The sequence below is a fragment of the Mustela nivalis genome (genome assembly GCF_964662115.1).
Source record: "Mustela nivalis genome assembly, chromosome: 13".
NCBI lineage: Eukaryota > Metazoa > Chordata > Mammalia > Carnivora > Mustelidae > Mustela > Mustela nivalis.
In genome coordinates this window covers 87,368,258-87,391,390 of record NC_139032.1, presented here as the reverse complement: position 1 = coordinate 87,391,390, position 23,133 = coordinate 87,368,258, and the positions used below count along the sequence as shown (strand labels likewise).

General features: G+C 54.1%; 1 protein-coding gene across 1 annotated transcript in view; it reads right to left on the bottom strand.

The window, feature by feature from the left end:
- Positions 1-23,133, bottom strand: part of PRRX2 (paired related homeobox 2) — a 45,574-nt gene that overhangs the window by 5,719 nt on the left and 16,722 nt on the right. The window lies entirely within an intron of this gene.

Sequence of the window (23,133 nt, the reverse complement as noted above, 5' to 3'; positions counted from 1 at the left end):
TGATGTGGGACCAAGGGAACACCAGGGTGCAGGAGGATACTCAGCTCTGGCCAGCTATGGGGAGACAATCAGGGAAGGCTCCTCAGAGGAGGTGGTGCTTGAAATGGGTTTTGATGGATGTACAGGAACTTTCCAATCAGATCAGAGGGAGGGAGAAAAGGCATTAGAGGCAATGCACAAGAGGTGGGAATGACCGGGGGGTGAACAGCCATTATGGCCACATTTCCATTTTATTGAGGGGCGGAACTGGACTTGACTGTTTTTCCACAAGGGCCCAGTTCATTGTCCACTCCTCCAGGGAGCCCTCCCGACCACCTGAGATCCCCTGCTCCACTCAACCCCCCCAACACACACACCACCACCACCAAACTCAGCACTTCCTTGTGCCTCTGATTTTATTAAAAATGTATATTTTAGTAACCAAGTAATGTCACTGCTTGTCACAGTAACAGATTCAGATACCAGAGAAGGGTCAGCAGTAAAACAAAACACTCCCCTGCTCCACCCCCCACGCTTTACGAGATGACAAATGTACATTTTAAAAAATTTACAAGCATGAGATCATGCTACACCCCGGTGCTTCAACTTGCCCATTCCTCGATAATATTCCAGACACCATTCTGCCTTGGCACAGCCAACATAACCCTCCTTCTGTGGATTGCTCCCCCCACACTCTATCTTCTCTCGTGTTCCCTCCCTCCTCCTGGCGGAACTTATTTTTTATTTTTATTTTTTAAGATTTTATTTATTTATCCAAGAGTGGGAGAAGGAGAGAAAGAGAAAGAGAGAGAGAGAGAGATCACTAGCACGGGGGAGAGTCAGAGGGAGAAGCAGACTCCTGGCTGAGCAGGGGCCCCGACTCCGGATTTGATCCGGGGACCATGGGATCATGAGCTGAGCCGAAGGCAGACGCTTAACCAACTGGGCCACCCAGGCGCCAGGAACTTATTTTTTTAAAGCAGTTTTTTTTTTTTTTTTTCCTTCCAGCAGGGATCCCTCCATGTAGTGCACAGAAATCATCCACACTCCCCAAGCACTGGGCTGGAGGACTGCTATGGTTTATCCCCCTGGAGCCCTATTGACAGGCACCTGGCGCATTTCCTCCAGTCTTTTGCCACTAAAAGAATGCCACGACGAAGAACCACATGCAGACATGATTTTCTATTTTTTGCCAGCGCATATTTGGGACAGATTCCTAGAAGTGGGATTGCTGGGCCAGTGAGAAAAATGCTAGAGGTGGCCGGAGTCCCCCCTAAGGCTTCCCACCAGCAGTGTACGGGAAGTGTTTTGCTCAGTTTGGACCACGGAACATACTGTCAACCTTTTGGAGTTAAGTCCACATCTTGTATTTTTGCACGTTCCCTTAACATGCACAATGCTGGGTATTCGCTCTCCCAAGCTTCTAGAACATTCCAGGCCCACGATGAATATCACTCCATCCCTGTTTTCAAAGATGCTCCCACATTAGCAGGATTTATTGACTCTCGAGCAACCAACGGATTGGATTTGAGGATGAAGCTTTCCATGAGACTGGGGGATACTGATTGTGGGAGGCGAAGGTGGTCCTGCACAGGGCAGTGCCTGGGAAAAGGTGACCGGACAGCTGGGTTCGGATGGCTAGTTCTCAGTGGAGGACAATCTTGCCTCTAGGGGACACCTGACAGTGTCTGGAGACATTTCTTTTTTCTTTCTTGGGAGGTGATACGGGGGTTGAACGGGTAGAGGCTTGGGCCACTGATACACAGGGCAAGGACACGCCTGCCCACCAAAGAATTATCTCGTTCACCGTGCTCATGGCGCTGGTCTAGCAGGACGTTCAGGACGGTTGCAAACACAGGAGTCACATGTGGGGGCGGGGGGTGGCCGGGAACACGAGTGGCCCCAAGGGAGCCGCCTCGTCCCCTGGCCGGGCTCCAGCCTTCTCTCCTCACCCCTCTCCTCCAAGAAAAGGCGAAGATGGATGAGAATGTCTGGTGCCTGCGAATGTCTCTCTGCCCCACATCCCTGTCCCCTGGAGCAGCAAGAAAGCTAAACCAAAGACAACAAGGGCCCACGAGCTGAAAACCGGGTGGCGATCAATAGCCCGAAAGCAGGACGGAAGTTTCTGGAACACCAGCCATCCCAGACACGATTTCCGCCCCCCTCCAGGCAACGCTGTTTGGGCACACACCCAACACAGGAGGCATTTCAGCCAAAAAAGGAGACTTTTTCGAGAAGTTTCTGAGCAATTCCAAACGGAGGGTGTTTAAATGAAGACCATTTTGCAGCCTTGGCTCCGCCAATTGGGCGCCGGAAGAAACTCGGCTCTTTCACCAGTTAAACTGTGCGGTTACTTGGAGCCGAAACGCTCACGCGAAGGCATTTAGCGCCGGGCCCCCCGACAACCCCAGCTGGTCTCCTCGCGGGTCTGGGGTCCGCTGTCTCCGGGGTCACATCAAGGCAGCACCAGGGCTGGGACAAGGCTCGGCAAAAGCTGGTTCGGCCCACGAGTGGTGCCAAGCGTCGCCCCTGCTGCCACCCACCGAATCTCTGCCCCCGCCCTAGGAGGTGTTACCCCACTGCACACACGGGGAAACTGAGGCCAAGGTTGTCCCTCTGGGTTGGAATTCCTGCTGGTCAGAAGGCTCCGCCAGCCCCAGCAGTGGGGGGGGGTCTCCTCCCTCGCCCACCTTGCTCCTAGGGAAGGTGACACAGGGGTCTGTCGCCACCTCAGTCCTGGCTCTAGGAGGCAGGGTCACGGCACCTCACTGGTGTGGGGACGCCCCTGGATCGGGGAGGGGCGGGGGAAGACATAAGTATGTCTGTCCATCGGTCCATCGGCACCGCTTTGTTCCAAAGGAAGAGCTCCCCTCTGGGAACTGGGAGGGACAATGGCTTGCCCGAGGTCCCATGAAGGTCCTATGAGAAGCAGAGTTGAACTCAGTGCAGTGCCCAGAGCAGAGGATTTGCTCCACAAACGGTCACTGTCCTTAGCATTGTTGTTTCTGTGCAAGCGGCTCCGTGCCTGAGGTCAAGGGTGTTTCTCCCCAGGCCCTTTGGTCCCAGCTGCAGGCAGAGGCTGAGAAGCCGCTGAGGTTGAGGACACCTCAAACAGTATCCTGCAGGCGACCCAGGACTCAAACCCACAGCCTGGCCTCTGCTACCCAGCGGATGTGCTGGATATTTGTGACCTGAAGCTCCCACGTCCCCTTCTGAGACGCCGATCGAGGCAGGTGTGTGTGTCCCCCAGGGAGGGGTCTCCGCGCGGGGACGTCCAAGCACTTGGAAAAGAAAGAAATACTCACTAAGCCTCCAGCCAGCGATTGCTGGGGCCCCGGCTCTTTCCAAGTCAGGCTGTGCCCCAAATCTCCTTTTGTTCAGTAAAAGTCCCACCTTTCTCCGGGGTTCAAAATTAAGCCCAAACCTGCCTGCGTTTACACAGGCTGCCCTGGTGCCATGGCCATTGCCATTACAGGGCTGGATTGGGGGAGAGAGAGACACGTCTTCGGAAGGGGGTGGGGGGGGAGGCCTGCTACGCTCTCTCTCCCTTAAAACCAAATTACTTCGTCCCTGATTACATTACGATACAAAAAAAAAAAATGACTTGTGCACAGTTTTCTGCCATTAAATTATTTCACACGTACCATTTATTTGGCTGAATGCGGGCCAAAGACATTTAAAAACCCTGCTCTCGGCCAACTGATCGAGTGTTCCTGGCTCCTCTCCCCTGCACCCAGGGTTTTTCTTATTCCATGTAATTTAAGGGTCTAAACAGTCTGGAGGGAATTAACTGCAAATTCTTCCTAAGACAAATAAACCCTGCCTCTTCGTTTCTGCCTTTCTCAAGCTGTTGAGAGACGCTCTCTGTTTGTTTTTGCTTCAAAAAGTCAGTTTGCGCCTGACCCCCGGGCCGTGGCGAGCTCCAACCCAAATAAATAACTTTTATTAATTAGCATTTATTCTGACCAAATAAGCAGCCCCTCTCCCCCCTTCCAATGTGATCTCTGCCAACACGTTCACAAAAATAAACAGCGGGTCCCCAGGACCTTGATGTGGATTTAACAAATTAACACCGGGGCCTTCGTCAGAGGAGCTGGGAGCGGCAGAAATATTTACAGCCAGGGAAGTCTGAGGAAGGAAGTGGAGGTGGAGGGCTCGGAGGGGCCTGCAAAGGCTTTGGCCCCCACTCCCAGGTCTCCTGGAAGAGATGAGGGTTCCTTGGAAGGACCCCTGGTTCTCCTTTGTCGGGCTCCAGCAGAAATGCTGCAAACTGCCCTGAGCTGCCACGGAGCGCCACTAGGAGGCGCTGAGGGTAATCGCGTGCCTCCTTGAGGGAGAAGGGAAAGGCCAGACTGCCCAGTGGTTAAGGAGGAAGGACCCCCACCCCCACCCCCGCTCCCCCGCTGCCCCCACCCCCGCCCGCGCCCCCGGCCCCAGGCATCTAACTGAAAAATGGGAACAACAAGGAACTCCTCATTAACCCTACACGGGGGCTCTTGGCCTGATTTTTACAGATAAGGAAACTGAGGCTCCCAGGGTTAAGGAACATGCCAAAGCCGAATCTGACTAAGAAAGGCCGGTGCTGGGGCGTCTGGGTGGCTCAGTGGGTGAAAGCCTCTGCCTTCGGCTCAGGTCATGATCTCAGGGTCCTGGGATGGAGCCCCGCATCGGGCTCTCTGCCCCGCAGGGAGCCTGCTTCCTCCTCTCTCTCTCTGCCCACTTAGGATATCTGTCTAATAATAAATAAAACTTAAAAAAAAAAAAAAAAGAAAAAAGGCCGGTGCTGGGATTTGAACCTGCAGGTGGGCACAGAGTCCAGGCTCCTAGCCCGGCTTCGTGTGGGGCAGCCGTTCCTCCTGCAGGCGCATTTCTGAGGGTCTCTCCAGGGGCTTAGGGTCGGTGATACACCCAGGAGGAGGGGGCCTGAAGTCCGCAGAGGTGTTTCCGGAGCTGGGTGGGGTGCGCGTGCTGGAGCTCCCCAGCACACAAGCTAGGGCCTGGAGTAGCACGCAGGAGGGAAAGGCGTGCAGCCTGTGAGCTCTTCCAGGGCAGGGCCAGGGTCAGGCACGGCCCTGAGTCAGGCCAGCAACGTTAGAAGGAAGAAAGGAAGGAGTGACAGGAGGAAGGAGGAGAGGCATGTCCCTGGAGCCCTTCCCGAGGCGGCCAGCCCCACTCCAGCCAGGCTCCCAAGCGAGGGATGCAAGAGGTGGTTTCATGTCCAGCCAAGCTGGCCTTGGTCCCGGGCACTGAGCGACCAGGCCTAAGGCACCAAGGAGGGGCTCAGGTCCTCTGGGGAGATCACACAGACAGACTTCCGAGCATCACCTCCCTGGAGGCCCCGCACAGTCTCAAGAGGGGAAGCCAGGGCTGTCTCTGATCTAGAGAGAAGACAGGGAGAAGCCCAGAGAGGGGCCAGGACCTACCCAGGGGCACACAGCAAAGAAAGCTCACCCTCCTGGCCCGTTCTTTTTTGGATACATCCCTGGTAGCCAGTTGCCAGAGAAAAGGGAAAGAGGAGGTAGCCCCAGCCCCCAGCCCAGCCCTGGACATGGTGAACACAACAGAAGGTCGGAGCCTTTCTCTAGAGGGCCTTTCCGGCTCTACCCACCGGATGGGCCCAGTCCTCGGGAGGGCTCGGGGCTGCCGTCCTGGGTGTGCGGCCTCTTTAAGGTCGGTACTCACACTGGACATACACACCTCTCACTTGTGGACCCCTGTGCAAACCGCTCCTGGGCTCGCGGCCCCTCCTCTCTCCTTCCCTGACTCACCTCATGTCTCAGCAGAATGTCACCTCCTTCAGGAAGCCATCCCAGACCCCCTGTTGTAGCTGTGTCACACTGTAGAGTAAATGTGGGGTCATGGGTGCAACAGGGCCTGGAACTTACTATTTTTTTTTTTTTTTTTTGTCCCTCTGGAACTCATCACAGGGCCTGGCTTGAGGTAAACACTTCACAAATATTTTTTGGGTGTTGAGTAAATGAATGAGTGAATAGTCTGGGACTCTCGTGCCCAGACTCCTCTCCCTGCCCCCAGGCCAGTTACCAGTGACAAGGGGGCCAAAGCAGGCTTGGGCTTACCATGGAGTCTGGAGGATACTGGGGGAGGCTCCCCAAGATCCCCTAGAAACCTCAGCAGAGTCCTAGAGGTACAGCTGCCATGCATCTAGGTCTCTCTGGGGTCTGGAGCCTGTCCCTTCTATGCAAAAAGGCCACGGTGTGCTGCGCACCCTTCCTGAGGATGACCGGACCCCCTCAGAAAACCCAGTGGAAAGGCCTGGACACCAACGGGATCTGCCTATCCAGACAATGTGAGCTCCTACCCACCTCAGGGCCTTTGCCCAAGCTGTTCCCCCTACTTGGGGCACCGCACCATTTCTGCCTGACACAGGCTTATGTAATTTTTAGACAGAGCTTAAATTCCCTGCCCTGAGAATTGTTTCCAGCCCCCAGGCCAGGTCAGATCTCCTCCTAATAGGCCCCTGGGCCCTCTCCCTCACCCACACGTCTCTAAGGAGGTCGTTTTTTCTTTTGGGTTATCTACTGTGTGCTTGTCTCTTGCATTTAACTCAGCTCTAGGAAGGCAGGGACTGGGTTTGCCTTGTCACCTCTGTATCCCCAGGACTGGGCAGGAAGTTTGGTTTCAGAAATATTTCTGAATGGGTGACTAGATAAATGAAGGAATGCCTCATTCCAGAAAACAATGCGAGGTCCCAATACCCAAAGCCAGTTTGCCTTCCCCTCCGAAAGGCCAGACATTGGTTACTTAGATGTGACACTCAAAGGATGCACAATTAAAGAAAGCAAGATGACGCGGACTTCATCAAAATTCAAACTTTGGTCAACACCATCAAGGAAGTGAAAAGAATCACATGTTCCGTAAGGGGTTTGTATTTAGAAGATCTTAAGAACGCTTCAGCTCAACAATAAAAAGACAAATCATCCAATTAAAACTGAGCAAAGAATCGGGGCATCCCTGGTGGCTCAGTCAGTTAAGCGTCTGACTCTTGATTTCGGCTCAGATCACGATCTCAAGGTCGTGGGATCGAGCTCCTTGTTGGGCCCCGCGTTCAGCCCCGGAGTCTGTTCCAGATTCTTTCCCTCTCCCTCTGCCCCTTCCCTAGCTTGTGCACTTTCTCTCTCTCGAACAAGTAAAATAAATTAAAAAAAAAAAATGAGCAAAGGACCTGAATAGACATTTTTCCAAATAAATAAATGGCCCACGGGCATGCAAAAAGATGTTCACCGTTAGTCATCAGGAAAATGCAAATAGAAACCACAATGAGACACCACTTCACACCCAAGAGATGGCTCGCATGGAAAGACAGATAACAAGTGTGGGCAAGTGTTTGGAGAAATGGGAACCTTCCTGCACCACTGGTGGGAATGAAAGATGGTGTAGCCACTCGGAAAAAGAATCTGACAGATCTTCGAAATGGTAAACAGAGTGACAATCTGACCTAGCAATTCCACTCATAGGTATATCCCAAGAGAAGTGAGACACACAAAAGCTTGCATACGAATGACCGTTACTCATAACAGCCCAAACTTGGGAAAAACCCAAATGTCCATCAGTTGATGAATGGGTTAACCAACCGTGGTCTGTCCACACAAGGGAATGCCTTTTGACTGTAAAAAGGAATTAAGTGCTGATTCATGCTACGACACGGACGAACCCTTAAAAACATTACTTATGTTTAAAAATATTATGCTGAGTAGTGGACGAAGCCTGTGCCATCCATGAAAGGCTGCATAATGGATTATTCTAATTTTAAGAAATGTCCGGGGTGCCCGGGTGGCTCAGTTGGTTAATCGTCTGCCTTTGGCTCAGGTCATGAACCCCGGGGGGGGGGGGAGCTGGAATTGAGCCCCAGTTTGAGCTCACTGCTCGGCGGGGAGCCTTCTTCTCCCTTCCCTCTCCCTCTGCCTGCTGCTCTGCCTACTTGTGATCACTCTCTCTCTCTCTGTGTCAAATAAATAAATAAAACCTCAAAAAAAAAAAAAAAAGGTAAACCTACAGAGAGAGATCAGTGGTTGCTAAGGCCTGGGGGTGGGGAGGGTCGGGTGGGGAGGGAAAGAGGATGACTAAGGGGCACAGGGGTTTTGGGGGGGCTGATGTCTCGAGAGGCTCTAAAATCATGGTGATGGTTGCATAATCGAATATATTAAAAATCACTGAAGTGCACACTTCAAATGGTATGTGAATTATATCTCAATAAATTGTTCTGCAAAAAGAAGTACAGGAAAAAGCGGGGGGAGCAGAGAGAGCCTCTGGGATCGGCAGAGAATGACAAGGAAAGGAGCCCCCCTGAGCTGGGGTGAGGGGACTCCGGGAGAAGCCTTTGAAAAATGGGGTCATTGGCCCAATGGGGGGAGCAGAGACAAAGCTACTGGGCAGAGAATATCTGTGTCCTGTTCTCAGGCAGAGAAAAGGGCCATGAGGTCAAGGCCAGCTCAAAGGCTCTGGGTTTCCAGAACCTCCCCTCATGCCTCCCCCAAGGCTTCTGGGTTCCAGGGCCTGACCACCTCTGGCTTCCGCAGCCCAAGAGCCCACGTGTTCAAATTTCCAGGCTCCTCTGGCCACATCTGCGTCGGCCAGGCTACTCCACTCCCCAGACCCCGAAACCACCTCCACAAAGTGGGGGCACCTGGCTAAAGTGGGGCTCCAGGGGGGAGGGGAGCCGGGGAGTCATTCAGGAGGGAAAAGAGCAGCCCTCGGCTCAGAATTGGGTCTGAGAAGGAGGTTAGCCTCTGTCCGTCTGGTTTGAATCTAAGGTTGGTGGCCAAATGCCAAATTTATTGTAAGACCTACGTTTTAATAAGGAGTTGGTATTTGGAGGAAAGCTGCCCTCGTTAACCATTTCCAGGCCAGGGCGAAGTCGCCGCTCGGGGGCCCAGCGTGGGGTTTTGCCTCCCAGTGAAGAGCCCGAGGACCCCTGGAGGCCTGGAGTCAGCACCTGCTGGGAGTCAGGGTGGGCGCTCGTGGCTAGGAAGCGAGATGTTCTCACTCCCCGTAGCTTGGTTCTGCAGCCAACCTGCCGAGGCTCTGGGGTTCAAGCCCGTGACTTTTGTCTTCTCAAGGACTCAGACCTGAGGCGACCTTACAGCCCCTGATTGTTGCAGATTGGGAAAGAGGCACGGGGTTGGGGGTGGGCACTGACCCGGCCAAGGGCTCCCAGCAAGGCGGTGGGACCCCGAGTTCTACCCAGGAAGTCCCACCCTGACAATACACGCTTGCCTCCTCTCTGCTCCCTCTGGGCCGGGGTTGGGGTTGGGGTTGGGGTGGGGGACTTAGGAGCTGAGCCCTGACCCAGCAATTGGGCATGCCTGGGGGCAGTGGGGGACAGGCAACCAGCAGCCCACCCAGAGAGCAAATGACTGCCTCCCCCTCCCCCTCGGGTCCTCAGTTCCACCCTCTGTACAAGGGGCGACAACAGTGACTATTCCTCCCCGTCAGAGTGACCCAGAGAGGACAGAACCGTCCGGGGCTTTCCTGAGAACGAGCTAAGCACGGTGGGGCTCTACCCAGACAACCGTTCTCCGGACTAGTGTTCTTCCCAGCCCAAACCCCGGTCCTGGCTCACTGGTCCTTCCCCTCTTTCGCCGGTGAACCCCTTGTGGAATCTGAGGAATTCTGTGGGCTCTTCCCCCAGAAAAACACAGGTGCACACACAATTTCACGTGAAACTCGGGGTGATTCATAGACTCGCTGAATCCTGTCCACGGACCCCGCCCTGCACAGTCAGCTTCATGGAAAGTCAGGTTTCTTCGGCCCCAGAAGAACCTGTCCCTCTGGGGGTCCCCAGGGGCCCCATCCCCACAGCCAGCAGCCAAGGCTGAGGCCAAGGCTATGGGCCCCTCCTCAGGGGCTCACGGAACCCTGGCTTTGGGACCACACTGCGCTCCCTGACGGCTGACCTTTAAAGTGTCGCTGGAGGGTTTTTATGACCCACTTGTGAGTTCCAGCCACGCTGGAAAATGTGTTTGAGGCTCGGCTCCGAGGAGCTCCCAGGGCCTTCTGGAGTGGTCAAGCTGTCTCCTCACCACAGCTGGGCCTGTGGGTGAGGACAGAGGACTCCTCCCTGGCCTTTTCCTTTCCTTTCTTTTCTTCTCTCTCTCTCTCTTTTTTTCCCCTATTTGGCTTCCATTTACTCAGCTTTATTACATGCCTGGCACTGGGTTAGAAGGTCCTGCCTTCTGAAATGGGGAAGGCACCGTCGTCATTAAGCCTTGTTCTCAGTGGGGGACAGTGAGGTTCAGAGAGGTGAAGTAACTGACCCAGGTCACACAGCCAGGCTGTCTGTCCCCAAAGCCACCGTTGGTCTCTGGAGGAAAGCGGCTCTGGTTAACCATTTCTAGACAGGGTTGAAGTTGCTAAGGGCCCAGGTGGCTTTTCTCTCCTGCTGTAGAGCCCCGAGGGCCTCCTGGATTCTGACTGGAACAAAGCTGATCCCTCTGCCCACACTCGCTCCCCCTCACGGGCCCTGGTGCCCTCCAGGCTGACGATCCCCTGCCGTGTGTCAGCCTGTCTGTACCCCAGCACCCACCGGTCCCACCAGCAGTGGGCACACTCAGAACCCGGGCCCAGAGCCATCTGCAACAACACTAGCATGTTCCTGCTCACGCCAACCCTGACTCTAGAAAGTTCTCTGCTATGGTGAGCCGTAACCCATCTCCCTGTGGGTCCCCCCACCCCGTTGTCTGGGGGCTCTTCTCCAGAAGGGCTGCTGACCCTGGAAGGCAGTTCTTCCGATGCCTCTTTTACGCATGACTCTGGGAACCCGCCGGTCCCTCTCATCTCCCCTGGGGTGCCCGGTGGTGGGACCAGCACCAGATCTTCCTAATTTCTCACAGGAGTGTCCACTGGCAGTTTGCCTCAGAACTTCTGGGAAGCTTATTAAAAATGGACATTCCCATGGGGCGCCTGGGTGGCTCAGTGCGTTAAGCCTCTGCCTTCGGCTCAGGTCATGATCTCAGGCTCCGGGGATCGAGCCCCACATTGGGCTCTTTGCTCAGCAGGGAGCCTGCTTCCCTCTCTGCCTGCTGCTCTGCCTACTTGTGATCTCTCTGTCAAATAAATAAATAAAAATCTTAAAAAAAAAAAAAAAAGGACATTCCCAGGGGCGTCGGGGTTTCTGGGCGGCTCCGTAGGTTAAACATCTGCCTTCAGCTCAGGGTCCTGGGATCGAGCCCTGAGTCAGTTTCCCTGCTCAGTGGGGAGTCTGCTTGTCCCTCTCCCCTGCCCCTACCCCCTGCTCAAATAAATAAATAAAATCTTTAAAAAGAAAGGAAGGAAGGAAGGAAAGAAGGATGGACAGACATTCTCATCCCATCCCGTGGGATTCCAATCCAGGAGTGAGCTTCAGGACAGCAAAGCAGGAATGACACCGCTGGACAGGAAAAATACCGATTCCTGCTTTAGCTCTGCCCTGTTCCACGTGGTAGCGGCTACTCTAAATTTGCACCGATTCGAAGGGTGACCTATAAATCCCGTTCCTCGGTCTGCCTAGCCACATTTCAAGGGTTTAGTAGCCACACGTGGCTAGTGGCTCCTACACAGGATAGCACAGACAGGGATTAGTCACCATTACAGAAAGTCATATCAGATGGAGCTGCTCTAGATTTCCGGGTTTTCTTCTCTCTCTCTTTTTTAAAGAAAGGTTTTATTTATTTATTTGACACAGAGTTAGAAGACAAGCAGAGGGAGCCATAAGCAGAGGGAGAGGGAGAAGCAGGCTCCCCATTGAGCGGGACTCAATCCCAGGACCTGAGCTGAAGGCAGCCATTTAACTGGCTGAGCGGCCCAGGCATCCATTCGTCTTCTTTTTTTAATGGAGAGGGAACAACCACAATAAGGACCAGCATTAAAGGACATCTGAGAAGAGAAAAATCATCCCTCAATCCCGCCATGTCGACATATCTGTTTAATTTTTATTTTGTGGACTTTTTAGCCCATGTCCACACCTATCCAGCTTGCTTGTGAGTCCACTTAGAGTGTGCATGAAAATAATTTTCTTTTTTTGGATGGGACATTGATGAAAAGGGCAGGATTTTAAGATCAGACATACCTGGGGACAGCATGTATGGTTGGACAGGTTGTGCACTGCACAACTCCAAGGGCACCATCCCCACAGATTGTACTGTAGCTGGTGCCCCCTCTAGTTATGCAGTGAGCAATCCTTTAGACTATACCTGCTTTCCGGAAATAGCTGCATTTAATTTCTGGCTTCACGTTGCACCAGCTACATGAGCCCCGTGGACAAGCAGCTTCACCTCTCTGAGTCTGGTTTCCTCAACTATAAATGGGGACAGCAGTACCTAAAGTGCTTAGGCAATGCCTGGCATCTAGGAAGCACTTGAGTCACTTTGCTATTATGCTGGTGACTATTACGACCTTACGATTTTTTAAAAGATTGTATTTATTTTATTTGATACTGAGATGGAGTGAGAATACAAGCAGGGCGGGGGGTGGGGCAGAGGGAGAAGCAGGCTCCCCGTTGAGCAGGGAGACTGATGTGGGGCTCCATCCCAGGACCCTAGGATCAGCACCTGAGCCGAAGGCAGACAGTTCACCGACTGAGCCACCCAGGCGTCCCTCTACCTCACAGTTTCATGGGGGCAGATTCAGTGAGATAAAACAGGTAAAGTGCCCTTTGCTGGCAGTGGCACAGCCCAGGGCTGAGCTTGTTGCCCCTCGCTTGATCTCCTCCCTCTTCGACAGGATCCATCCATCTGTGCCTCACGTCACCTAGTGGGGACACCAAAACCGCTTAGCTCTTCATTCCCCTCTTGTGGGACATTTAGGTTCTTTACAGTTTTTCTCTGTTGTAAATGATGTGGAAATGGCTCATCTCTTTGTCCTTCCCCTGGATTTCCAAACCCCGCCTACTTCAGGGGAAGTTCTCACAGCCGGAGCCTCTTCTCTGTCAGGACCTTCTAGCTCTTTCTGGCCACCTAGTCAGCCAGAACAGGCTCCCCACACAAACTGGGAAGGCCAATTCTCCCAGCACACTGGCTAAGAGCCAGACTTTGGAATCAGCCTGCCTGGGTTCAATTCCCAGCTTCACTGCTGTGTGACCCCGAGTAAGTCACAACCTTTCTGTGCTTCAGTTTCCCATCTAGCAAATTGAGAAAATAATATATCCCTCACAGAGCTGGGGTGAGGACTAAGTGAGTTAATTTATATAAAATTCTTTTTTTTAAAAAAGATTTTATTTATTTATTTGACAGACAGAAGTCACAAGTAGGTGGAGAGGCAGGCAGAGAGAGAGAGGAGGAAGCAGGCTCCCCGCTGAGCAGAGAGCCCGATGCGGGGCTCGATCCCAGAACCCTGGGATCATGACCTGAGCTGAAGGCAGAGGCTTTAACCCACTGACCCACCCAGGCGCCCCATGTATAAAATTCTTAAAACAGTGCCTGCGGCCTCGTTAAGTGCTATATCATGTTAGCCATTAGTGTGTTTATTTGGAGTCAGGTGGGTCTAGGTTTGAGTCCCAGACTTGCATGTAGTATAAGTGCAACCTTTTGGCAAGTTGCTTAACCTCTCTGAACCTCTCTGAACCTCATGTTTGTATCTGTGGCATGGAGACTTTGGTTACTGAGAGGCACACTCTCAATAGTTGTAAGAAACCTTTTCCCCAGAACCAGTGCACACACGCGCTCACCGCACCCCCCCAGAACAGGGGCTGCCCTGAAGCTGTCCCAGGAGTCTGTCCTTCATGGATGCTTCCAGAGAAGCTGGGCTGGATCCAGCAGGAAGCCCTGCCAGTCACTGACTGAACTTGTCTCTTTAGTCTCAGCACCTGGCACACAGTAGGTGCTCAATAAATACTGAAAGAAAAAAATATATGACCAGCTGAAGGCATGAGTGCATGAATGTATGAATGGAATTTGGGTCCGAGGGGAGGTAATCCCAATTCTGTGCCCACCCAAATACGTGGAAGACTTTTATGCACTACAGATTGGGATACATATTACAAGATTCCCCACTTTCCTGACCCTACTATCTGTAGAAAGTTAATTTATTTATGTTTCCCTAAATTTAGGGGCGGAGCATGATTCAGAGAAATCCCTCTTCCAAAGGGAAAGGCTTCCACCTAGCTTTGCCCGCACTCAAGGTCAAAGGAACAGGGGCATCATTCTTCTCTTAGGGGAGGTGGGTAGTGGGGGGGCTGCAGCCACGTTTGTCTGCCCTGGACTGGAGGGGCAGGCAGCTGGTTATCCTGAAGTCCTCTCCAATGGGGTGCAGCATCCTCCCTTCCTAAAATCTGGGGACCACTTTGTTCCTTGAGCCTCCAAATGCAAAGGAGATTTGACCCAGATCCCAAAGTTTGACGTCCGGAGTCCAACAGCCTGGGTTGGCATCCCACCTCCCAGCTCTGTGACCTTGAGCTCATCTGGGCCCCGGTTTCTTCATGAGCCATGGGATGTGTTCCAACAGGATGAGGGAGCAGCCCCTGCAGCACTGGCCAATGGCCAGAGCTTTGGCCCTCTAGGTGTCACCCCCCCCCCCCCCACACACACACACGTCATCCAGAGCCCCTGGAGATGGTGCAGGAGTCCCCACCCCACAGACACCTAAAGGGGATCGCCTTTCAGGGTTCATGTGTATGGAGCTGACTCTCCCTTCCCCTACTCAGCATCTCAGCTCCCCACTTCCAGAACAAGGAAGCCTGCAAAGCCAGGAACATCCACTCTTTCCACAGATCTTCAAAGGTTTTCTATGAAGCACTCTTCCCACAAGTCGGGGAAGGATTGCAAACCAAGCAGACCACCCCAAACCCCAAGGCCCTGGGTGAGGCCTCCTCTTCTGCAGCGGGACTGGGCTGACTCAGAGGGACTCGGCCACCGTGTTCCGAGCTTCCTCTCTGCTCTCAGTGTGGCCTCCGTCTTCCCACCCCCACCCCCCATCTTCCTCAACCCTGTTGCTGGGAGGGGTCCTCTCCTGCTGGGAGCGTTCGGTGCCAGGGCGCTCCTGGGAGCCTGGAAGCCAGTGCGGTGTGGGTGTGACCCACAGCTCCGCTCCCTTGCTCACCAAAGGACCCCAGCGGAGGCCGGCGGAGCAGGGGGTAGGGGATGGGAGGGGGGTAAGGAGGTGGTCCGGAAGAGCAGGGCACCCCAAGCTGCCCCGGAGGTGGGGGAGGGGCAAGGGCCTGACTCACAGCCTCGGCTGAAGACCACCCTGTGGTTGACGCAGACTGGGTGCCAAGCTGCTCCGGGCCTCAAAGAAATCTTTGTGTTTACCCCGGTGGGTGAAAAAGCCCCCTGGCGAATCCACGCGTTTACAAGTCGCCAACCCTTACATTTCCTTCGCCCCATTTCCTGCTCCCCTCCCCCCTACTCTGGCATTTCTCAGTATGGCCCAAACTCCTCATCTTAGGGGAAGCTCTGACTCAGAACTTTAAAAAATCTTACACACCAACTTAAGAAAACAAACTTGGGGGTGGGGGCGGGAAGAGTCCCCGGTCCTTGCGGAGTGGGGGGTGGGGACTGGGCTTTCCGAGAAGCCATCATTCCCTCCTGGGGATCGGGCCAGCGGGCTGGGCGGACCCCACCCGGGGAAGCCCTGCGTCCCCGGGGGTCGCTTCGCCCCCTCCCCCGGCGGGGCGCGTCGCCTCTCGGCTGCCGGGTGGGGCCCGGGGTCGCCGGTGCGCACCCGCGGGTCGCGGGTCGACCCGAAAGCAAAGGGGGGGAGCGGTGTGCCCGGCCCGGCGCGCCAGCCGCCGCCCGCCCCGCCCGGCCATGTGCGCGCCAGCCCGTGCGTGCGAGCGCGCCGCGCCGGTGGCGGCCAGAGCGGCGCCGCGGCACATCTGGTTCCAGGCGAGCCCCTGGCGCCTGCCTCGCCGCAGACCCGCGGCCCAGACACACAGACGTTAATAGATCGGCGCGCCCAGCCCCGCGCGGCCCGCGCCCGCCGCCGCCAAGCTGCTCAGTGGGAGTGCGAGGCGGCCGCCCGCGCGGGAGGGGTGGGCGCGGGGCGCGCGGGGGCAGGGGCGCGGCGCCCGCCCTCCCCCTCCCCTTGTAGCCGCCCCTCCGCGCTCCGGCTCCCACACCTCCCTCCCACCTCCGCCCCCGCAGCCTCCGCTAGGTCCCGACTTGGAACCACCACTGCCTTTGCCCGTCCCGGGAAGCCAAGTTCACGGAAATCCCCCCCACACCCCCTTCTCAGTTGGAGACAAGCACTGCCCGCTGGCCCGGCGCGCACCGCGAGCCAAGCGCTGGGCTGGGCGCGGCGAGGGCGCAGCGCATCTCCGCGCCCGATGGCCCTAGGAGACGAGGCGCTGCTGCCATCGCCCGCCCGTATCACAATCGGGGAGACTGAGGCTGGAGCGGTCACTCGCCCCACGTCACCCAGCGAGAAGGCAACAGGGCTGGCCTTCAACTGGACGGTTGGACTCCATCCATCATTCCCCCCACCCCCAGGCAGATCCGCACCGGGTTTTGCCCCCTCCTCAACTCCTAACGCACACACTCGGAGCCCAAAGTCACCTAAAATCCGTGGCAACACAGGCCCTTAACCCGGGCGCGCCCTCCCCCCAGACCCCGCTCTCCTCCCTAGAGAACCTTTCCTCAGCTGCGCCCCAGATCCTTTCGTTGAGGTCTCCGACCCGCGCACCTGGAGGCCGCGAGGCTTCTGGGGACTCCCCAGCAATGTGGGTGAATTCTTTCTCCTGGCAAGGTTCCAAGACAGCCTCTCATTCAGAATTTGCCCCGGGAACGGAAGGGTGCACTCCAGGCCCACTCTTGCTCTGGGAACCATGGGAACCGCTCTGCTCTGGAACCTCCTTTTTTTTTTTTTTAAATTATTCAAGGGTATATGACACGACATACTTTTGCTTTTTTTTTTTTTTTAATATTTAATTTATTTATTTGACAGAGATCACAAGTAGGCAGAGAGGCAGGCAGAGGGAAAGGGGGAAGCAGGCTCCTTGCTGAGCAGAGAGCCCGATGCAGGGTTGGATCCCAAGACCCAGGGATCATGACCTGAGCCAAAGGCAGAGGTTTTAACCCACTACCACCCAGGCACCCCTACTTTTGCTTTTGAAAGGAAGTTATGATCTTTAGAAACTGTCCGGATTCTGGATTAAAGGCTCTCCATCTGAGTGGGCTAAAGCGGGTCATGGGTTTCTCTCGGACTTTATACATGCAGACATACATACATACACACACACTATGCCTTTAGCCTCTAGGGGTAAGCATGTGTGCTTGCAAATTGCAAGTAATTTGCTGGCTCCAGGTTAGATTTTAGCATCCCCCTGCCCCTCGGAGGAGACTTTATAAGAAAACGGACCCACATCAAAGTACCACACTTGTCCTTAAATGAGGAGACTAGTTTTTGTTTGTTTGTTTGTTTTTTCTGAGCTGCTCACACCACGGAGGAGTTCTGTTCAGAACTTTCCTGTTAATACCCTCTGAATTCACTTGGGGGGCTTGTTAACCTGGGGCATCAGAAATTCTGGGTTGTAGAACAAAACCACTTTAAAAAAAGTTCCCAGGCTGAAGGTAATGGGCTCTGTAATGGCTTTGGTGAATGTCCCGGCGTTGGAAGCCTGTCTGTTTTAATTTTCCAGCCAAGTCTCATGTTAAAGGTTCTGGGCTGGGGGGCTCCCCATCCCCCACCCCACGCCTCGCCACCCAGAATGCGGGGCCAGGAGAAGAGCAGAGTGGTGCAGGAAGGGGGAGGTGCCAGCAAACTGGAGGCTCCTAACCCAGCTCCCAGCCCCTACTTCGCCCTCCTGTGGTGAGACACCCCCCACCCCACCCCCCCATCCCCTGGTAAGTCATGCTGAGTGGGCCTGGGAGCCGGTGAAGGTCAGGCCACTGGCCAGGACAAACCAACACTGCTTCCAGGTGTAAAAACCAAACCATCAAAGCAAACTGGCCAAGTAGAGCCTGAGCAAATGACCGTGGACTTGGAGGGAAGCCGGTTCTACCAAGCATCTGCCATTTCAGCGTCTTGTCTCTCCACCAAGGTGGTTTCTCCTGCTACGAGAGCTGGTGGCAGGTTCTGGTCACTGAACTCTGTCCCCTTGCCTTTCCTTCCATCGGTGGCCTCCCTTCCCTCCTCCTTAGCCAGAAACCTGTGGATGGGAGGCCATTGACAGGTGCCCCGTCCATAGTCCAGGGTGGGAGGTGGAGGTGGGAGTTCCAGAACTTTCAGGCCCTGGGACTCTGTGAGGCTCTAGCCCCAAGCAAGCCCAGTCATCAGTCTGTGCGGTGTTGAAATCCTCCCCGGGGTGCTGGGTAACCCCAGAGATTGAGTGCCCTGCACCTAGCCCTCTCTGTGTGGCCTGGTTGCATGGCCCATTCCTTCTGTATGGCGAGTCCCTTTCATCTGGAAGCTGCAGACATGCAGAGGGCTGGGGGGAGGCTGGTGAGGGGAGGACCAATGACCCCCACCCACCCACGACCCCAGCCAGAGGCTTGGTCCAGCCACAAGGCTTTTGCTTGACTACAAGAGCCATGCCTGGACACCATACTAGTTATCATGATTCTGGAAGGAGCTCCCCCAGCGGCCCTCCATGGAGACCCCTATGTGCCGGCTACTTTACACACAGGACATTGCAGAGTCCTCACGCCTGCCACCCCAGGAAACAGATCCCCATCACTGACCCATCATGCAGATGAAGAAACAGGATCAGAGAGGACTATTAACTTGTTTAAAGTCACACAGCCTCTTTGTGGAGGATGAATCAGGGACTCACCCCCAGCCCCACCCCATGCACCAGACTTCAGCACCAGAGCTTCTAACCACTGCACCACCAGGATGCCTCCTGGTGGGACAGCATCCATGTTCCTGCTGAGCGTGGGTGAGTGTGTGCATCCCTCCTCGCCCAGGCAGCAGCCCGCAGAGACGTCACAAGGGGCTTTGGGGAGCACGCAGACCAGGGCTGACTCTTCTGATCGATCATCGGCTACTAGCTGCCTGGAACATTGTGTTAAGAGAGAGTCTGAGGAACCCTGGGTGATTAGCCTTGTTGGCCGCGGGCTCAGGAAGGGGGTATTTTGACAAGAAAGTGTTTGTCAATTCTGAGCCTGGCTCCAGTGTCCTGATTTTATAAATGCAGGAGACGGGAGCCCAGAAAGGAGGCACGACTTGCTCAAGGGCCTGGGAGAGTTCTGAACAAAGGCAGAGAGGGGACATGGTCCCCTCTCAAGGGCGGGAGGACCTTGCACTCCTCTCGGGGCACTTTCCATTTCAAGAGCAGGGCTGCAAAGGGCCACCATCCCACTGCCCCTTAGCCCCTGACACGTTCTTTTGGGAAGTTTCACGTAGGTCACAGAAGTCCGTTGGGAGAGAGAGATGTTCAGTTCTGCCTCTTTAAGGAAATGAACGAGCAGCAATCTGGCATGACCAGGAAGCAAACCCTTGTCCGGGGCCTCAGTGGAAGCAAGAGAAACCATCCTACCTCCTTTGAATTTATATTAGGGACAATGTTCCACCTCTCACACAGGAATTTCACACTGCTGGGTCATGACAGCAAGGCAAGTTTTGCTCTGAGAGAATCACTATTTTTAAGATACTACTATGACAAAGTTCTTTTAAAAACTAAGTTAGAAACAACCTGATTTTTTTTTTAAATGGGCCAAAGACCTTAACAGACACCTCATCACAGAAAAGATACAGACAGCAAATAAACATGGGAGAAGATGCTCAACGTTATGTGCTGTTAGAAATTGCAAGTTAAGGGTGCCTGGGTGGCTCAGTGGGTTAAAGCCTCTGCCTTTGGCTCGGGTCATGATCCCAGGGTCCTGGGATCAAGCCCCGCATCATCGGGCTCTCTGCTCAGCAGGGAGCCTAGCTTCCCTTCCTCTCTCTCTGCCTGCCTCTCTGCCTACTTGTGATCTTTGTCTGTCAAATAAATAAATAAAATCTTAAAAAAAAAAAAGAAATTGCAAGTTAAAAGAACAAGGAGACACCAGCACACACTTACTAGAATGGACAAAAGCCAGGACACTGACGACCCCAGATGCTGGCAAGGATGCAGAGCAACGGCAAACTTGTTCAGGGCTGGGGAGCCTGCAGAACCAGACAAGCGCTTTGGAAGAGTTTGTCAGTTTCCCTATGAAATGAACCCGATTCTGAGCATAGGAGCCTGGAGTCAGGCTTCTTGGTATTTACCCAGAGGAGCTGAAAACGTATGTTCACACCAAAAGCTACATGTGGATGTTTATAAAAGCTTTACTCATAATTGCCCAAACTGGGAAGCAACCAAGATGTCCTCCAGGATGTGAGCAGATAAACCACAGTCCAGCCAGACAACAGAATAGCACTCAGTGTTAAAAGAAATGAGTCCTTGGGGCGCCCTGGGGGTTCAGCCAGCTAAGTGTCTGACTCTTGATTTTGGTTCAGGTCATGGTCTCAGGGTCCTGAGATCAGAGGCCCAAGTCGGGCTCCACACTCAGCAGCCAGTTTGCTTGACCTTCTCTTTCTCCCTCTCCCCCTCCCCCTGCTTGTGCTTTCACCCTGAGAAGAAGAAGAAGAAGAAGAAGAAGAAGAAGAAGAAGAAGAAGAAGAAGAAGAAGAAGAAGCAGAAGCAGGAGAAACAAAGAAACAAAATGAGCGATCAAGCTATGAAAAGCCATGAAGGAACTTTAAGTGCACACTACTAAGTAAAAGAAGCCAATCTGAAAAGGCCACGTGTCGTATGATTCCAGCTATATGACATTCTGGAAAAGGCAAGTCTGTAAACAGTAAAAAGGGGTTGGCAGCCAGGAGAGGGAGGAGCAAGTGGAACACAGGATTTTTAGGGCAGAGAAACTATTCTGTATGATACTATCGTGGGGGATGTCTGTCATTATCTACTGGTCCAAACCCTATGGCCTGGGTGACAATGATGCAACAATTTAGGTTCGTGAATTGTAAGAAACGTACCAATCTGGTGCAGGGTATTGTGTGTGAAGGGAGGGGTTATGGGCACTCTCTGTACTTCCTGCTCGATCAGGCTGCAAACCTGAAACTTCTCCAAAAAAATAATAATAAAGTCTATTTAAAAGGAAAAACAAGGGGCACCTGGGTGGTTCAGTGGGTTAAAGCCTCTGCCTTTGGCTCAGGTCATGATCCCAGGGTCCTGGGATCGAGCGTCCCTTCCTCTCTCTCTCTGCCTGCCTCTCTGCCTACTCGTGATCTCTGTCAAATAAATATGTAAAACCTTTGAATAAATAAATAAAAGGGAAAACAAAAAGGAAAAAAAATTAACTACAGCCTGGGGTGTGCTGCTAGATATTTAACAATCGGTCCTCTGTGAGAAGGGACCCTGGATTTATGTTTGTCGATTTCTGGGGTATAAATACTTCCACCACGGCCAACTTCCAGCTATAACATGACGCCAACGAAGTCCAGATTGGGAGGTCAGGCACAGAAGCACCCCAGGATACAGTATTTGCACCATCCAGATACCATAAATGCCCAAAATCCCAAGCCTATAAACTGTAGTCAGTGCAGTAAACTGGTAAGAGGTGAGTTCTCAGTATATATCGCCTTTGTTTTCCAGACAGCTTGTGTCATTGTAACTTTATTTAATTTAACTTTTGAGAACATCTGTCTTTGGCAACTAGCTTCCAAAATCCCGGGCAGTCTCCTGGCGGGCACTCGTGAGGCAGCACAAGCGGATGCTGGCCCGCCCGCCCCTGCGGTTTCCGAGCGCCCAAGGGAGGGGAGTCTCTGTTTTGCCCATTTCCGCGAATCCCTGGAGGAGGGTTTCGTCCGCGGCAGCGTCACGGTGTACGGGCCATCCTGGATTTGGAAACCAGATATTGTATGAATGGTGATAGCCCCTATCTGTCCCCCGAGAACTGTCGCCCTTGGCGGAGGGGTCTGTGAAGCCCCCACCTCCTGCTCCGTGTTCGCCAGGGTTCAGGTCCTTTCCAGTGATTTGATGCAACTTGTGTGTCTAACAAAAACCCCGCTGAGCCCTGGGGTCTTTCTAAAGTGACTCATCACCCTCAAGGGTGTGCCCAGAAGGCTGAAAAGTCCTTACAGAGAAAAACTCAGATTTCCTACCAATTATCAGGGGAAGGGGGTTCATCCCCCCAAAACAGAGGCTGCGAGGGAAGGGGAGGGTGGGTTGGGTGTGGTGGGAGGGACAGAGGCCGCAGGGCAGAACTGGGGTCCTCAGGGTAGCTGCTCAGCACAATCCCTGGGTGGAGATTTTAAAATAAGAGGTCAAGTCCCCCTGCCCCCAACCAGCCCCCCACCCTCCAGAGTCTGACTCAGGCTCTGAGCCTGGCCACTAGCACTCACCGAGCACTCACACTGTGCAGTCGAGGATTGAGAACCCCTCCCTGACAATGCTATCCGACAGGCCTAGTCGAGCCCCCTGTACTGTGGCCACAGGCCACTTAGCCAAAATAAGCCCATTCCTCCACCTGCGAAGTGGCTTGTCCCAGGCGGTAACTCAGGTAACCGAGCATCGGTGCCGGCGTAAGGCAGAACGAGATACGCTGGACTCGGTCCGCACACGTGTGCAGGGCGCTGAGCCCAGTGCACCGTGCTGGGAGACCGACACTCTCACTGATCCCCCTTTTCCGGGCAGGGAAACCAGGGCTCAGGGACCATGAGGACCTGCCCGAGGTCATCCAGCTAGCTGGTTGGCAGAGTCAGGATCCAGACCCGAGCGGGCAGGCTTCCGCTCAGAGAAGACGGGGAAGCTGAAAGGAGAGATTTGGAAAGCAGGCGATGGTACACTAAGGAGAACAGGAGTGTCTCCCTGGGTCATGGGCTCAGCAGCCCTAAGCCACGGGCCTCTCGGAAAAGAACAAGGCAGAACACCCCTGCCCTAGCATACCTCCCCTCCTTCCTGGGAGACCCTCATTGTCCTTAACTTCTGGGGAGTCTCAGCAGACCAGGCACTTTCTGTTCCGTTCTATGAATGAGAAGGAGGGGTTTGCTCCATCCGAAGCCAGGCGGCCGAGGGTGGTGAGGCGCGAACTCTCAACACAAGCTCCTACTCATCCTGCAAGACTCCACGTGAAAAGCCCCGAACGCCTTGCGCATATGTCTGCTTCTGCCTCCTCCGGACTCACTTTCATGCTTGCGCCCCTGTCCCAAGTCCTCCAAGGCTGTGAGCTCCCAGCTGCCTCTCTGGGCCCCATGTGACTGAACGGAGGTAGGACGGAGCAGCTGAAGCGCGGACCCAGGGAGCCCTCCCGGCCTTTC